This window comes from Saccopteryx bilineata, chromosome 1, assembly GCF_036850765.1.
Source record: "Saccopteryx bilineata isolate mSacBil1 chromosome 1, mSacBil1_pri_phased_curated, whole genome shotgun sequence".
NCBI lineage: Eukaryota > Metazoa > Chordata > Mammalia > Chiroptera > Emballonuridae > Saccopteryx > Saccopteryx bilineata.
Window position 1 is genome coordinate 84,139,326 of NC_089490.1, and position 18,762 is coordinate 84,158,087.

Sequence of the window (18,762 nt, forward strand, 5' to 3'; positions counted from 1 at the left end):
TCTGAACTGCCATGTGTACAATGCACTGAGTACTACATAAGTTTTGTCTGAACACTCTTTGTCTATTGTGCATGGTTTGTAAATGCTCTGCATGGTGCAAAAGTTTGTTCGAACAAGCCTACAAGTTCCAAAGATATTTAAGACAACCTCAGTGGTATTTTCATCAATGATACAGGCTGATAAGTGGCAATCACCCTGAGCATAAGCAAATTCGACTAAGATCACTGGGTCTACAATCTTCATACAACATCAGGGTGGTCAACTCTTTCGCAGACTGGCATGAAATTTCTGGTGGATCGGCACCAGTCCGTGGACCAGTCATTGAAAAACACTGGTATAGTTAGCTGTGGAGAGAGATTAAAAAAAACCAATAAGGTATAGCTATAGATAGATATAGATACAGATACAGATCTAGATCGTACGGGTTCCTTTCTCTGACAGACCCTGACAAATACAGGAGGGAGAGAAAGGAGCAGCCCAAGAGGTATGACATCCCATTAATAGAAATTCCAGAAGGTAGACCAGAGAAAATGAAGGACAGAAATTCGTCAACAATTTGGGATATTTTCAAAACAAAACGTCCTAAATCTGTAGATTACAAGGATCCATCAAGTAACCTCTCTGGGCACTGCATTAAAAAAAGACCAAGACCAAGGTACCTCGTTGTAAAACTTGAGACACTGGGGCTAAGAGAAGATCCCACAAGCTTTCGGAGAGTAAAAAGGTCACAGATGGCAAATGAGCATCAGATTTCTTGACAAGATGGCAGCTAGCAGGCATGAGGCAATGCCTGTGAGATGCTGGAGGAAAAGTATCCCCAAGCTCCATTTCTTTACCCAGCCAAGCTGTCAATCGAATGAGGGGACGGAGGGAAGGTATTTCAGATGTGCCAACTCTTGAGATGTTTACAGTTGATTCTCTTTATTCACAGAAAACTTATGTGTGAAGTCACCTACTCGCTAAAATTTGTTTGTAACCTCAACATCAATACTAGCAGAGCTTCTCTGGCCATTTGCCATCAGGCACAGAATGGTTAAAAAAAAAATTGAGCCACCTCAGGCGATGCTCTGACCTCCTGTTTCAGCACACGCTGCAAACAAGTGTCCTTTCTGCTGTCTATTTGGTACCACAAGACGGCAGCTCCATCAAAGAAAATGCACGCATTAGATGAGCTTCTTTCAGGCATGAGTTACGGTGCTGGTGGCCATGAGTTCAATGTTAATGAATCAATAATGTATAGTAAACAAGGTGTCTTTAAACAGAAAATACACATAAAACAAGGTTAGGCATTGCTCATTTTCAACGCCTAATGTTAGGATCACAGACTTGTGGGAACCTAGCCTTATAAAGAGGATCAACTGTAAACGTCTCAAGAGTTGGCACATCTGAAATACCTTCCCTCTGTCCCCTCATTCAATTGACAGCTTGGCTGGGTAAAGAAATGGAGCTTGGGGATACTTTTCCTCCAGCATCTCACAGATATTGCCTCATGCCTGCTAGCTGCCATGTTGTCAAGAAATCTGATGCTCATTTCTTATAAGGCATAAGACTAGGAGCAGTGGCTCAGTGCTGACTAAGTCAGCGTCTGTGGTGACTTTACAGAATGTAACTACCACGAATAATGAGAATCAAGTGTACTTTCCTTATACTCTGTCTCGGAAGATTACTAGAGAAGGTACTTCACCAGTATAAGGGATAAATCAAGGAAGAGGAAAAGATGGGGTACAGGAAACAGGAGAGGCAAGGAGGATCCCCAGGCTGCTAGGGGGGGGAGACCCCAGTTTAGCCGGCTCAAGCTCCCCTGCGAGACGAAATGGCCTGTTACATCCAGAAGTTCCCCAAGGAAAGTTTAGAACTGAATTAGCAACAATTGCATAGAAAACTGAACAAAGAAGAAATGAGAACCTTATTAGCTGGGGCAGAGGTACCACTAGTCAGGAACAGTTGTCGCAGCCAAGGCCTCCCTTCCCCGTCTTAACATTTGTGGAGCACTCTCTCTCTCTCTGCTGCACTGTTCGAAGAGTTTTTGTGACTTGACTCATGTAAGGCTACATCCACGGCTGGGTGGATGGCCCTCACCAGGAGGCTGAGTAGCAACTTGTCCGAATGACATAGCTGGTAGGTGGCAGAGGACTGGAACCCCAGCAGGAAGCTCTGACTTGACACCCATCATTTTAAAAAACAGAGGTGCCCACCATTCTATGATGATACAGACAGGTCTGCAGACATGAGAGGATGTGTGTGGCAGGGGTGAGGCAGAGACAGCGAAATTCTCAACTTTTAGAACAAGAAGTCAACCCCAAGGCTGAAAACGACAAAAACCAAGTGCAGTCCCAGAATTATGGAGGTAAAAGCCCAAACGATTCGTGAAAGCTGCGTAGGAGAGAGGACGGGAGTGGTGGGAGGGCGGCTGGTGAGAAACTGCTACTTTCTTAACAAACTTTGTAGAACTATTCTCCCTTATACATTTAATCAAAATAAAAGCAATAATAATAATAATAATAATAAAGAAAATAAATAAACAACATGCCCCTAATCCCAGACAGCCAGCAGATAAGGGCCACCAGGGTGGGGCTTGGGCAGGGAAGTCATCCCTTTATTCCTTATGTCCTTTGACCTGGAATATGCCCCTCAGGCCCCTGGGCATCACCAGGGCCATTTCCCCATATGAGGTATGGCCCCGATGGCTGAGGAACCCGAGGGGATTGCCCTGCACAGACCCCATCTGCATCAACCTTCAGCTCATTTCGGGGGCTACTGAGATTGTCGTATTAATGTCAATTGCAAATGAGGGAACCTTCCAGGAATACTGTGCTGGGCCCCTCATCTCAGAGCCACACTTCCTAAGAGCCATCTGCCAGGACTGTAACCACACACACTGACATGGCTCAGGCTGACGCATCAGGTCCTCAAGAGATATTCCCAACACCTGAGGTCACAGAGACAAAGCAGAATCCATTTAGAGGGGCTGCCCCAGGTGTGAGAGAGACCCCATCCCATCTTGTGCCCCCACCCTAGTCCAGGTGGGTCTCCCTGCCCCTTTCCCCTGAGGTCCCCTCAATGAATCATAGTTGTAATGGCAGCTTTGACTCAAGATTCCCAGGTGACAGCCCCCCAATCATCTGAGACCGAGCAGTGGATGCTGGCTGCACACATATCCTCCTCTTCCTCTTCGTGTCAAACTCAACAACCAAAGTTGCTGCCTACCAGATGGCTCCCTTCCAAAGAGGAATTTCAGATCCTAAAGGAAGACTTGCTCCCTCACAGCTATGACAACACTGTGTCATCTTGTCTGTCCCTGCGCCCCTCTCAACCCAAGCGGACACTCAGCCAGTGGGATGGATGCTGCTTGCCCATCTGATGGGGCTCTCATGAGGGCTGAGTGCCTGGTGCCGGCTGGGTATTTTGAGAAGAAGGAGGGTGAGAAATCCGGGCTATTTCGAGAAGCACAAGCCATGGGCCCTCTGGGATGTTAAAATAGACGGAGAAGCCCCGAATTAAACAGCAGAGAGGACGTGATGAAACCATGAAAGGAGCAGCACATCAAAAAAACAGTTGAGATGCATTCTTCACATCTTTCACATGTACTGAAAATAGAAATGATTCATAAAGCAAAGCAAATCTTAAGAAGACTTGACCAAAAATATAAGTGAATGTTGACCAGATCTCTGGAGGAATGAGAAAAATTTCCAAGCTTTAAAATCACTAAGGAGGTTTTTTATTTTTTTAAGGAAAAGGAGCAGAGGTTTGACTATTAAAAAAAAATCTCTATACCACAGAAAATATAGCAAGGGGAACACAGTCTGACAACCAAGCAGGTGGCCAAAGGGTTAATAACAATAATCAATGGGGAGAGAAAAAAAACCGCTTTAAACAGATAAGTTTTTCTTTTCTTTTCTTTCTTTCTTTTCTTTTTTTTTTTTTTTTTTTTTTTTTTTTTTGGAACTTGACAAAAATGATACCAAATTTCATCTGGAAAAATAAACATGCAAGGCTCGCCAGGGAAATTCTGAGGCAAAACAAAAGTAAGGAAGGGGGACTAGCTTTACCAGATGTTGAAACGTACTATGAAAGTACAATAATTTTTAAAGTGTAGTCCTGGAAAAGAACTTGATGCTCAACGCAGTCCAGAGTTCAGAAATCTATGGAAACATATGTGGGAATTCGACATGTGAGAAAAAAAGGGAGGTGGTATTTCATATTGGAGGGAAGAGATGTGTCAGTCAGAGCATGGCGTGAAGATAAGTGGGCATTCGGCCATCTGGGATCAATAAGGTGCATCCCTACCTCACCCTTTATATCAAAATAAATTCCAGATGGACCCAAAAAATTCTAAAAGAAAACATAGGTGAAGCTATTTATAATCTTGGAAAGGAAAGATCGTTCTAAGCAAGGAGACCCAGAAGCCGTAGTAAAATTCATTTGAGGAAATGAATGAGTGTGAAATCCAAACACGATTTCCAAAGAGACAAGGGATAAGCCCGCTCTGGTATTAAAACACAAGATTAATAGGGAGCGTAAAAACAGTCTTTCCTACACAAAATAACTCAAACCCTGATAAACAGTGCATTCTCCGCCTAATGAACAATGGGAGGAATGTTAAAAAAGCAGAGTTGGGGGCTGTGTTTGGAAAAATATAAGTTTAAATCCACTTTCACAGGTACTGAAGAATGAAGTAGTTATAAAGCACATCAAATCCTAGAAAGAATGGCCAAAAGTAGAAGTGAATGCTGACCAGTTCTCTAGAGGGAATGAGAAACCTCCAGGCTTTAAAATGACTGAGGAAACCAAAAAGGAAAAATAGAACCCACTCAACTACTCTTTAAAATATCTTCTGTACCAGAATATCAAAGTTTAAAAAAATAAGACGACATACAATTTTTAAATTTCAAGGCAAAAAAAAAATAGTATAAACAAAGGCACGATAAAAGCTAAAAAGAGGCCCTGGCCGGTTGGCTCAGTGGTAGAGCGTCGGCCTGGCGTGCGGAAGTCCCGGGTTCGATTCCCGGCCAGGGCACACAGGAGAAGCGCCCATCTGCTTCTCCACCCCTCCAACTCTCCTTCCTTTCTGTCTCTCTCTTCCCCTCCTGCAGCCAAGGCTCCATTGGAGCAAAGATGTCCCGGGCGCTGGGGATGGCTCCATGGCCTCTGCCTCAGGTGCTAGAGTGGCTCTGGTCGCAACAGAGCAACGCCCCGGATGGGCAGAGCATCGCCCCCTGGTGGGCATGCCGGGTGGATCCCTGTTGGGCACATGCGGTAGTCTGACTGCCTCCCCATTTCCAGCTTCAGAAAAAGAAAAAAAAAAAGCTAAAAAGAGACTAACATTTCATAGGATTAATTGCTTTGATCTGGAAAAAGTTAATGCAAGCAGGAACAGCTTAAAACCTAACAGAAAAAATGAGCAGAAGCTGGACATGAAAATGAAAGTCCCAGGAAAAGACTTTAAATTGAACAATAGGTGTATAAAAAAGCTCAACCTTACGCATAACGAAATCTAAGTAAAAACAATAAGATGCTATTTTTTTACCTATCAAATTGGCCAATATTTTAAAAGTTTAAAAATACCCAAGTTTATGGAGAAACTGCATTCTCAAACACTGTTGCTTGTGAGTATAAATTGGTCTGCTATGTTCCTTTTAGTGACTGTATAATACCCATGAGTGGATGTAGTGAAATTTATTGAACCAGTCCCCATTTATAGACATTTAGAATCTCTCTCTTTTTTTTTTCCTTCCAGTTTCAGGTATAAGAAATAGTACTGTGATGAGCATCCTTGTACATACATCTTTGCATACATCTATGGATATATTTGTAGAAGATATTCTTGGCAGCAGAATTTCTTGGTAAACAGACCTTTGCATTAAAAGGTTTGATCAATATTGCCAAACTGCCTTCCCACAAGGCTGCAGCAATTTATACCTGACCAACTGTGTGTGAGAACACCTGTGTCCCTGTACCAAAAATTATGACATAAATATAATTTTGTAAAGTATATTTTTTAAAAAATACAAGGACCAGGGAAGGAATGGACAGGAATCACAAAATGTGACACAGATGAATGAAATTTGCCTTAGTACTGCCTTTGCCTTGAGACCCTCAGCATATTCTCTCCCCACAGTGGGCCTCAGTTTCCTCGTCTTTAAAATAAGAAGGCTGAAAGAGACTGACCCTTCTCAAACCTACTCACCAAACGACAAAGAGTGCATTGATCTTACCTATGAGTGTCCTGGATGACAGGGGCAGGTGACAGGCAATCCCTGCCTACTCTTACCTCCCACAGACCAGAGACACAGTCCAATCAGGGACCCCAGCATGGCCCAGTCCAGGCAGACAAGGCTGGGACTCATTCCCCAGCGGTGGCTGAAGGAAGTCAGGAGGCCAGTTTCTACTCTATTGGAGAACTGCTTGTTCATCTGCCAGAAGGCAGGCTAGACCCTACCGTGTCTTAAGTGTGAGCCATCCAGCATTGACTGGTCACAGCCCTTGCTCAACAATCCATGGCTCCCCACTACCTGTAGGAGTACGGCTATACCCCTTGATTGATGTTGGCTTTGAGGATCCAGGTTCCAGTGCCACCTCCCTCTATAGTCTGGTCAAACAGTCTCTACTTCCCACACACTGAGCCTTGAACATATACCTTATCCAGGCGCTTTCCCTCCTCCTGTGCTGGGTTCATCTGCAAAGCTCTCCCACCGTCTCTAACGACTTCCTTTGCACAATTGTCTGGGCCCTTGCACATAATCTACAGTGTGTAATCTGGTGAAAGAATCAAAAGGCATAGGGTCAACAAGGAAAATCAACCACCGTCATCAAAGCTTTCTGGTTTGGTGATACTAAAGAAAAAACAAAAGCATGTACATTCAACATAGGGCATAGTATAATTGCAACCAAGTATGGGTATGTCGATATAGGTGTGTGGGGAAAGGCCTGGAAAGGAATACAGTACACCAAAATGCTGTTATCTTCCAGTCTCTTAATAATGATGACATGGGTGATGAGCATGGTGGTGACAGCTTACTTTTACAATTTACACATATGACTTTGCAAACAGAGAAACAGCTGGTCTTTTAGAGCACTAGTTAAATCGTGATAGATGGAGACTTATCTTCCTGCAGTTAAAGGCAGGTTCTGGACACAGCTGGTTGAGGTAGGATTCCCCCTATACCCCCACCTTTGGGTAGGTCTCTTCTTCTCCTGCCCACTACCCGTCCTCTCCCCAGAAACTGGGCTCAACAGCTGCCTGTAAATGCCCATGGTCAAAGTACCAAAGCTAGACCCCACCATCCCAGGAGACCCTTCTCCTGGCCTATCAAAGCTTCCACAGCTACCTGACAGAGGGTGGTGGTTAAGAGCCTGGACCTGGAAGGAAATCGAACCAGCCTTGAACCTGCTGTGTGCTCCTGCATGAACTTGGCCAAGTGACTCCTTTCCCTGTGCCTCATCTGTAAAATGGCCCCCGTAATAATATCCACCTCCTTTGTAGACAGGTGGGAAAATAAAAAGAGATAAGGGAAGAAAAAGGCTGACCCCAAGGTCTGGCACATAGTAGGTGTTCAATAAACAGATGCTATGGTCATAATAATTATCATTATTTGTTGGGGATGTTCAAAGGGAGCAGACAGGCAGTCCCTCAGATAAGTACTTATTTAGAAGTCCTCTGGATGGAGGCCCAGAAACCCAGAATGTTAAAAGGATAAATAACTAGTCTCCAAGAGCTGGACAAAGTCTGGGATGGAGGAGGGGGGAGGGGGGCAGGGACGGAGTGAGATTCCGCACAGAGAAGAGTTTTAAGCCTTGGACAATGGGGGCCGTTTGAACTAACTTAGGACCGCTTCTTTGAGTCGTGAGAAGAGCTATTTTCTTGTTTAAAGCCTTAAAGAGCTATTAAGTTGGGCAAATCACTAGTAAAACAGCTGGAAACCTAAGTAGCAATTTAAACAGCCCATTGCCCTTGTAGCGCCGGGTGGAATGCGAGCCGCCGGCCGGCGCGTCTCCGGCCGGCCCGACATTGTCTGGACTAAGAGGATTGAGCTGGACCTCTCTGCGGGCTCTGAATGCAGCCCGAGCTTTATTTAGCAAATCCACGATTTCTCCCCACCCCCTCCTCTCTCTCTCTCTCTCTCTCTCTCTCTCTCTCTCTCTTTCTCTCTTTAAGTGAGCCAACGTAACTCTAATTTTCCCCCCTTTTCTCTCCGAGCCCCCTTGAATCGGCCCATTCTTTCATCCTGCGGGACCAACGAAGGCCTTTGCAGAGTGCCTGCTCAGGAATGGGCCCGTAAATAAAACGCGTTTCATTGATCAACTTCAAAAAGGCTTCGGCGGCGGGGCAGGGGGCGGGGGGGGGGGGGGATGAGCACGAGAGGCTGCGCCTGCGCACCCAGTGACAGCACAGGAGGAAGGGACCGCGCACAAAGTCTGTTTGTGTCCCCGCCATCCGTTTGTTTGTTTTGTGGCCGGCGGTGGCCCACGATTCAGCAGGCGCCGGGCCGGCCGCCTGAAGCCCTACCATTCACCGCAGTGAACAAAAATGAAGTCTGGTTGCTTTAAATGTTTTATTTTATTTTTTTCTTAAGCTCCCCACAAATAAAAGTTTTGGGCCAGCCAAACAGAGCTCTGGCTTTAGAGCAGTCCCTCCAGGGAACTGTAGCCCTAGCTCCATGCTTCCATTAACATCCACTCCAGCAACATCCCGAAACATCCCGAGACCTTGAGAGCCCCCTACACACACACACACACACACACACACACACACAAATACATTGAGGGCAGGCATCCAATGCATGGGGACCCAGACAGGGCCACTCCAGGCCAGCTCACCTGGGTAGAAACCTGCAGTCTGAGGGAGGAGGCACTGCAGCCCAAGGACAGTTAAACTCCTGCCTTCAACAAATATTTAGTGAGCACCTACTATGTGTCAGGTGCCTCTACTGATTAATTTTATTTTCACGTGGGTTTTTTTTTTCTTTTTTTTTTTCATTTTACGGATTTTTTTTCAAAAGCAGTGAATGTCAATGGCAAGAATGATTCCATGGCACAGGATGGGTATACAGGAAAAACTCAAAGTTCCCACTGAGAGCCTCCAAATCCCACTCCCTAGAAGAAACCACTGTTGGCATTGGGATGTATCACCTTTTGAAACTTTCTCTATACAAATATGCACACAAACACAAAGCAGGCCTAAAGTCCTTGCTTAGTAAATTTATTTCTAAACGAAGTGAATCTTACTTGCTCTCTGCATCAGCACAACTGAACAGCTTTTTCTTTCTCTGTTTCAGTGGGACCAGCACACCCTAGGGAGGGGCAGTACTTCACCTTTCCTAGACGCAGCTTCTCCATCTGCAAAACAGAGGATATGAGGACCTGATCTCAGCCTTTTGACAACAAGGATCCAACCAGATGATGGGCATGAGTCTGTAAAGTTCTGCACAAACACCCATTGTCGCTATCACAGTGACCTGACCTACGAGACTAGTTATCAAAGAGCATGGCTGACCTTGAGGGCAGAACTGGAAAGTCCAAGCCCTTTGGTCAGGCTCTTTCTTGGGCCGGTGTCCTTCATGCCCCCAACATTGCTAGGAGATAAAGATGTCAGGAGAAAATGCCACAATAGTTCATTGTGCATGGGGAGCTGAGCCAGTCTGCAGCCTGGTGTGGGCGGCTGTGGGAGACCTTTATCATGGTCACACAGCTCCTCCCTCTTTGAGTTGGGAACATTCCTGAAGTTGAACTAGACTAGGGCTGGGACTGGAGAAGGGCTGGCATCCTCCCTGCCATTGGCAAATCGGGGCGAGGCCCCAGAGGATGGGAAAGTTGCGGTCTCTGGACTGACAGCACTTTATTTTCTTCTGGACCCTGAGACCCACCCTCGGATGTCACTGACCAGCATCATTATCTCCTGACTGTAATCATCGCTGTCACCGAATAGCCTGAGAGAAAGTGTCTGAGGGGATCCCAGGCAAATGTCTCAATGCCATACGTATTCTCAGTGCTTACCCTGCTAGACCTCTTGCTGAGCACTGATGGCAGAAGTGAAGGGAAGAAGTCTGATGACCCCATAATTCATTCATGGGGTCCCTGCTCCATACCTAGTGTCCAGGCTCGTGCTGTCTGCAGCCATGAAGACCTTGCCTGGTTCTCTGATGATTCTGTGTTGGCCTTGGGTTTTGAAAGTTGCTTGCAGCTCAGGGAGGTAGCACTGGGAAGAATGCTGGGTAGTGACTCCAAAGGGCACAAAGACCATGGAGGTAGAGAGGGAGGGGTCCACAGGTTCAAGAGATACTTAGGTGAAATTGACAGGATGTTGTAACACCTCTCTGAGGAGCAATTTAGCAATAGGTGTAAAAGAGATGAAAGCTGTTGATCTCTTTCCAGCAAGTATTCCACATCCATAGATTTATTTCAAAGCAATGATCAGGGATGTAGGCAAAGATTTAGGTACAAGGATGTTCCACTCAGTGTTGTTTATAACAACAAAATATTAGTATCAGCTTAGACTGGTCAAATAAATTATGGTGAATCCCTGCAATGTAATATACCACATAGCTAATTTAAAACTCACATTTTAGAAGAAGACTTATGCTTATTAATTTGGATAAAATGAGAGAAAACAGGCTGCAAAGCTATATGTGTTGAATAAAACTTGAAAAGCATGCTGAGCAAAGAACTCAGACAAGTTCATCATGGCCCTAGCTGGTTGGCTCAGTGGTAGAGTGTTGGCCTAGTGTGTGGATGTTCCGGGTTTAATTCCTGGTCAGGGCACACAGGAGAAGTGCCAATCTGCTTCTCTACCCCTCCACCTCTCGCTTCTCTCTCTCTCTCTCTCTCTCTCTTCTCCTTCCATCCTGAAGCAAGGCTCAATTAGAGCGAGTTGGTCCTAGCCAGTTGAGAATGGCTCCATGGGCTTAGCCTCAGACACTAAAAAGAACTCAATTGCTGAGCAACAGAGTAAATGCCCCAGATGGGCAGATTATCGCCCTCTAGTGGGCTTGCTGGGTGGATCCTGGTTGAGGAGGAGGAGGAGGAGGAGGAGCAGAGGAAGAGGAGGAGGAGGAGGAGGAGGAGGGGAGGAGGAGGAGGAGGAGGGGAGGAGGAGGAGGAGGAGGAAGAAGTTCATCATTATGCATGATTATGTCCGTATAAAGTTCTAGAGCAGGCAAAAGTAACCCACAGTCAAAGACATCAGACCAGCGATTGCCTGAGTTATGGGGTTGGGGCAACTGATAAGAAGTGCAAATGGATATTTTGGGAGTGCTATAAGTGTTCTTTACCTTGATTGTGACAGAAATGACAAAGGAAGGTGCATTTGTCAAAAGTTACTGAACACTGCAGTAAGTGTGGAAAACAATATGGCACTTCCTCAAAAATTAAACATAGGATTTACACATGATCCAGCAATTCCACTTCTAGGCATATAGACAAAAGAGTGGAAATCAGGGACTTGACCCAGTATGTGCACATTCAAGCTCATAGCAACATTATTCACAATAGTCAAAAGGTAGAAGCAAGCTGAATGTCTGTCCACAGTTGAATAGATAAACAAAATATTTCCTATACATGGAATAGAATATCAGTTCACCTTAGAAGGGAATACAACTCTGATACACATTACAACTTGTAAGTCTGATGACTCTTGAAAATAATTACATGAAGTGAAATGAGCCAGACACAAGTATTGTAAGATCCCACTTGCATGAGATACTAAATTTATAGAGACAGAAAATAGGCTGGTAGTTGCCAGGAATGGGGGGCGGATGGGGAGTTATTGTTTAATGGGTACAGAATTTCAGTTTTGAGATGATAAAAAAGTTCTAGAAATGCATAGTGGGGATGGTTACACAACAATGTGAATTATTTCCTTTTTAAAAATGCATATGCTCATAGAAAATATACTAGAAAGAAATAGAGCAGAAAGTTAATAAGTCTTTTCTATGTTGAACATATAAGACTTCTTATTGGGGGAGAAAATGTTCATTTTTATGTGAAAGGTGTTTTTGCATTTGCAAGGCCTGTGGTGAGGGCATACTTGTACCTGCGCTCAAAGCACAGCCCACATTCCCACACCCCGCAGCTCCGACACAGTGCCATGATACGGCAACGCAGGACATCCTGGTGCAGAGGACTCGGCAACGCAGGACATCCTGGTGCCGAGGACTCGGAACAGGCTCCATTATAGCTCCAAAAGAGAAAGGATTCCAAGAGCATTTGAAGATCACGTCCACTCTATGACTCTCTGAGACAGACTTCCAACCAGTCTCCCATCCCACCCTGCTCTCATTCATCTTGGCACAGTGGCTCCTTTTGAAACTCAGGTCCTAATACAAGTATCAGCTCTTAAGAGTCACCTTGGCTGACCACCCCCCACCTACAATGCCCCCTCCCCACCGTCAGCTGTACCCCATCTCCCTACTTCAACCCTCTGCAGAGTCCTTCCCCCCCTATGGGCTTTCCTTATTTCTCTTTTCTTGCTGTCCACCTCCCTGAAATGGAGAGCTCCAGGAAGACAGGTATCCAGTCTGACCTGCTCACCACTGTCCCTAACACCTACAGCAGTGTCTCACACAAGGCAGGTACTTTGACGGAATGGACTATCTGTCTGCCATGTGCTCAGTGCCTATCTTGTGCCCAGCACTTTATAACTTTATACGTGTGATCCTATGAGGTTCTCACACCCACTCTGTGAGGTCGGCATTCTTAGCTCGGTTTTACCAGTAAACATACTGAGTCACAGAGAGGTGCAGTGGCTTGCCTAAGGCCACGTAGCAAGTGAGTGACAGAGCACGGATTCGAGTCCTGACCCTGCTCTTTCCCTCCACCCCACCATTGAACATCTAAGACTGCAGGACAGAGGGAATATCAAGGAACCTGGACAGGGAATCAGGAGTCCACAGCTCCTTCTCATTCTGACTCTGATTGGCTGTGACCAAGAGCAAATCTCTCATTCATTCATTCATTCATTCATTCATTCATTTCTGACTGTTCCATGACTCTGTGCAAGTCACTTAACCTCTTTATCCCACAACCATACTTGTAAATGAGGATAACAGTGCCTACTTCATCTGGTAGCTGAGGAACTACATGTCACAATATATGTAAAGTGCTTAGACTAGGGTTTGGCACGTGTTATCTGTTGATTGTGGCATATCATGGAGATATCACCCAACCCTGCCCATTGATTAAATGGGACTATTTTGGCTCAAGTGACAGAAACTAGCATAACTGCTAGTCTTCAGAGCAGAAGGAATGGCTTAACCAGGGCCTCAAACACTGTCAGGTCCATCCTTCCCCTTCCCCTCCCTTCTCTAGTAGATTTCTCTCTCTCTCCCTCTCCCTCTCTCTCTCTCTCTCTCTCTCTCTCTCTCTTTCTCTTTTTTCCCTCCCCATCTCTTCCCTCTGCTTCTCTTTGACTGGTGGATCCATTCTTTCAAGCCAGCTGTCCACACCATGGTAGCACCACAGTGACAAGCATCTCTGAACACCCATCCTTACTGCTTTATGCCCACATAGGAAAGAAAACACCCCTCCACCAGCCTTACTCAGAGAATCCCAGGGAAAACATCTGATTGGCTGGGCTTAGTCACATGTCCTTGCCTAGACCAATTATATGGCCAGAGGCATGAGATAAAATGAATAGCCCAGCCAGAGCCACCCATTCACCACTGAAGCCTTGGGCCAAGGTGAAGGGATAGTAGGTGACCAGGAAGTCTAATCTGTACACCCCAACATCTTGACCTAAGCAGAAAATAGTTCTACTAGTCAATAAGTTTCTGGTTTCAAACTGAACCAGTACTCATGATGAGTGATCATTTAAGGCCAAAGAGCCCCATGTCACTCACTCTGGATACCCAAGGATGGCAGTCCTGCTGGTGTCCTAGCTTCTACACAGGGCACACAGGACAGAGGTGACTGGGAGAATATGGCCAGCTGAATTCACTCCCCAAGGCCCCGAGCAGGGGGAGGGCACCTGAGCTGAGCCTTGTGTCTAGGTCTGCAAGCACACAGAAGTGGGAAAGGCATTGCAAGGGGAGGGAATTCCTGTCCATGTGTCTATGAACTTACAGCAGGAGTCAATTTTACAAGCACAGCCCTAGGTACTGGGTAGGCACATGCCTGGTGAATTACAAAGCTCAAACATGGTAAGAAGGAAATGCCTCCCATGCTCGCAGTCTGTTTAGGAGACCCTGAGAAGCCCTTCTCGGTGTCACCCTCTCTCCTGCACCCTCCTTGGCCCCAGAGCTGTAGGGACAGAGGCGGATTTAACAACGGGCGCACCGGGAGCACGCCCTGGGCCCTGACTTCTGAAGGGCCCCGCAAAACCCCAACTGTACACTTTCTTCTAATGACACCAAGTTTGGTTTCATATGTGCAATTTTAATATTAATAGTACATAATATTTTTTTTTATTTTAAAATATAGTTAACATGTATTTTTATTTTTCCTGTCTTTCTCTTTTTTAAGGGGCCTAATATTTTCTTCTGCGCCTGGGGCCTCAACCAACCTTAACCTGCCTCTGTAAGAGGGTGCATGTGTATGTCATATCACCCCCATTTTCCATTTCTACACAATCCCACCCAACACGCTAAAGCAAAGTATTGTCATTCCAGGTGGGAAAAAGTTGGGGGGCCTGTTAGCAAGATGAGAGGACATAAAACTGGGTAGCACCTAAAATCAACCCTGTGAATTGTGAACTGTTTCAATGTGTCTGGCCACTAGTAAAAACAACTTTGCTCAATACTGAATCCAAAAAAGTAAAACTTGGCGCACTCCATGAGGAGCTCTCTGATGCCCTTGGAGCCTTAAAGGGGTTTTATTCAGAAGTGATGATTAAGAATATATCTTCAGCCTGACCAGGCGGTGGCGCAGTGGATAGAGTGTCAGACTGTGATGAGGAGAACCCAGGTTCGAGACCCCAGGTTGCCAGCTTGAGCGCGGGCTCATCTGGCTTGAGCAAAAAGCTCACCATCTTGGACCCAAGGTCGCTGGCTCAAGCAAGGGGTTTCTCGGTCTGCTGAAGACCTGCGGTCAAGGCACATATGAGAAAGCAATCAATGAACAACTAAGGTGTCGCAAAAAAAACCTGATGATTGATGCTTCTCATCTCTCTCTGTTCCTGTCTGTCTGTCCCTATCTATCCCTCTCTCTGACTCTATCTCTCTGTCCCTGTAAAAAAAAAAAAAAAAAAAGAAGAGTGTATCTTCATGAGTCACATAGACCTGGGTTCAAATCCCATCTCTGCCATTTGCTAGCTCTGTCCTTGTCCCATGCAAATGCCCTGAGCATCCATTTTCTCAGGGGTAAAGTGGGGTTGGTGGTGGTATCTACCTCTTGGGATTAAATGACACAATGGACAGGCCATCTGAGTGCAGTGCCAGGCACACAGAGATGCCTGGGAGAGGAGGTAGTGGGGAGGTTGGAGCACTCTGAGGACTGAAACTTGGGTGGGTCGTTTCAGAGGGGTCTGGAGCCTGAGCTGGAGATGCCCAGGGTTCTGGGCACGGAGACCCTCATTTGGCAGGTGGGGGCCTGAGCCAAAAAAAAAAGCAGCCTATAGGGCAGAGGGTCACCAAGGGGTGGTAAAAAATTTACCCTTAACAATATAAAGAAGTGGGCAACTCAGAAGTATTTTTATGACAGTTCATTTTTAATAAGAAAGGATGACAAAAGTCTGTAAAGTCATCTAGATTGAGGCTTACCATCTTATTAATGACATTTTATGCTTGCAGAGAATTGTATTCTTCTCAAAGAACTTTCACAACTGTCATCAAACAAAATAATTCTTCCTGAGAACATTTTTTTAAAATCAGGTGTTCTGACACTAAGGACTGGGGTCAGCAGGCTGAGTCAGGGTGACAGAGGCTGTGTGTGCCTGGAAGGAAGAGAGTCACTCACCTACCTCTTCCTGTCCCCTTCGCTCCTCCTCAGATCTCTGCAAGGTGTCAGCAGGGGGAGCCAAAGGGCCCTGGAGGACAGCGTTCCTGCCAGCCAGCCCACCTTCTCCCAGGGGCACAGAGTAGGGTGGTGGCTGGAGAGGGTAGGCAATTGGATTCACTCCTCAAGGCCCCTTCAAATAGCCAAAGAATCTTTCTCCACTCTTTGGAGCAATACAAATTCTCAGTTAAGTGATATCTGTCTTGTCCCTTTATTCATTCATTCATTCATTCATTCATTCATTCATTCAACAATAATTTCTTAAGCCTTATCTGGTAGCTGTGGCACCAGGTGTGAATTAGCTGTGAGCCCTGCTTCAGAAACCCCTAGTCTGGAAGAAAATAGATGTGAAACTCAAGGTGAGCTGTATTCTGATGTTGATGCTCCCCCAGGATCTGTGGGAGCCCCCCAGAGGCCCTACACCCTGCTTGGGATTAGGGGTTGAGATGAGAGCAGAAGGGGAGCAGCAAGCCTTGTGAAGAAGGGGGGAAAGGGTATGGCTGGCAGATGGAGGCATTCAGGCAAAGGCTCAGCTGTGTGAAAGCAGGATGTCTGTGGGACCTCCCTGCCAGTGAGCAGTACCAGTACCGCGAGGATGGAACCGACCACTAGGGAGGATGCAGGGTGCCCTGTTGGCCAGTTGTTTGGAAGGTAAAGTAGAGCCATGGCATGTTCCCTTCCAAACAGAATGTCTGATTCCTCCCCGGGCCTCCACTCTCTGAGCTCAGTCTCTAAAGACTGCAAGATGCCTCTTGCTGGAGTCCAGGCATATGGTGCCCCACCAGCCCATCCCACTGACACAGACACTGCCCCTATGAGCAGCCCTCCATCATGTCACCATCACATGTGTGCAGTGCTTTACAGTTTACGAGGTGCTTCGAGGACATTTGCTCCTCGGTCCCCACCTTCTCTCGAGGACCTTGGCATATTCTTGTCCATCAGAAAAATCACCTCCTCATACTTTGTGCCCAACTCTAGGGTCATGTGTCCTGGGAGGACTCCCTGACTTCCCCCTGGGCAGAAGTGACCACCTATCTCTCTATCTCCTCCTTTAGTGCCTTCATTGGGGGCTTACAAGTGTGTCTCCTTTCCACCTTCCTCCTGACCTGCTCCTTGACTCCTCTGCATAGACATGACCTCCTTGTGGCAGGAACCTCCTTTCTTCTGTCTGCACACCTTAGCAGGGTGGGCTGGGGACTAGAATTTGGTATGAGTGAGAGCTGCCCCAGGTTTCAGGGGTCCACATTCCAACAGGCAATCACCCTGCCTCCATTCCCTCCTTGATTTGAGGAAACAGAGCCTGGAAGATTTCCCTGCTGTCACCAAGCTTAGGGAGCACCTGATTGGGTTAGGGTATGGGTGCCTGATGGACAGGCACATCAGAGGGCATTGCTTCCTAAAATGAATCCCCCAAACCCACACTTCTTGTCCTGTTACCGAACACAAAAAACAACATGTGATTCTGGGAGAGCCTCCTTCCCAGAAACCCAAAGCCATATGACCAAGAAGAGGACAAAATAAAGCCTGATCATGGGATGTCTCAAATTAAGCAATCAACCAAGAGCAACTGTGTAGAAGGAAATGCCTACAGTGATGGGGGTGGGAGGGAGTGAGGGGTAAGGCTTACTAAAGAAAAAAAGCAGCACTTCTTTCCCCTGCGATTCCTGGACAGCCAGGCTGGCCCTTTCTGACTGCCCCCTGAAGGGAGGACCCCTTGTTTCAGCCACCAGGGCTGTGCCACAAACTATCTGTGATATGAAGTCAGAGTGGGGGTGAGAGTGGCTGGCCACAGATGAATTTTCCAGGGCTTGGAAGCTTGGAGATGGGCTACAGATGGTTCTGTGAGGGTGAGTGCAGGAATGAGAGAGAGAGAGAGAGAGAAAGAGAGAGAGAGAGAGAGAGAGAGAGAGTGTGTGTGTGTTTGAGGGTGTGAGTGTGTGTATAAATGTGTGTGTGAGAGAGTATACATTTGAGGCTATATGAAGTGTGTGAATGTGTGTGTGAGAGCATATGTCTGCATATTTGAGGATGTGTGTTGGAGGGTGTGTGTGTGTGTGTGTGTGTGTGTGTGTTGGGGGCAGGGAAGGAGGCTAGTGTGAAGTGGGAAGCTGTGCGCAGACTAATGCAGGCAGAGTGGACAAAAAGAGGAAAGTCTTGTCTTTGAGTAAGGCGGGGAGAGCAGGAAAAGAAAAAAGGAGCTCTTATTGGTGGTTGTCAAGGAGATGGGCTTTGGGGTTTGCTGAACTTTCTTCCCTTAAAGCATCCAGACTGGGGCTGAGAGGGGCCGTTTATTTCCAGCCGAGCCTCAAGGGGCCGGGGAGGGGAGGGGGTCCTATTCAAGCACCAAAGGCCAACAGGAGTCAGGTGTAGAACCCAGGCCAGGCTAGAGAGCAGTTCTTGGGTTGAATGACCCTGATACTTTCCCTGCCCTGCAGGGTCTGTCCCTAGCGCAGTCCCAGGCCTGGCATTCTCAGGGCATCAGACTGCTGCCTGAGAGGTCAGGCCAGCAGACGGGCGGCCGGACCAAGACTGATCGCAAAGTGATACTGTTCCACACGGAGCTTTCTCTGCGCTCCTTCCATACGTGGATTCTGTGATTGTCCTATGACAAACACACTTATGAGCCACTGTCCTTTGGGAAGTGGTAAAAAGTTCATTCGTTTTAAACGTAAATTTTAAACCGATCTTCCAGATATTTTTTCTTTCTGCGTACTTCGCTGTCTTGCCTGCGCTTGGCACACAGTAGGTGTTCAACAAACCATTACGGAATGGATGAAAGTACGATTCGCTCTGCGCGTTTGCATTTCTTTTCCTACAAATGAATGCAGCCGGGCCTTT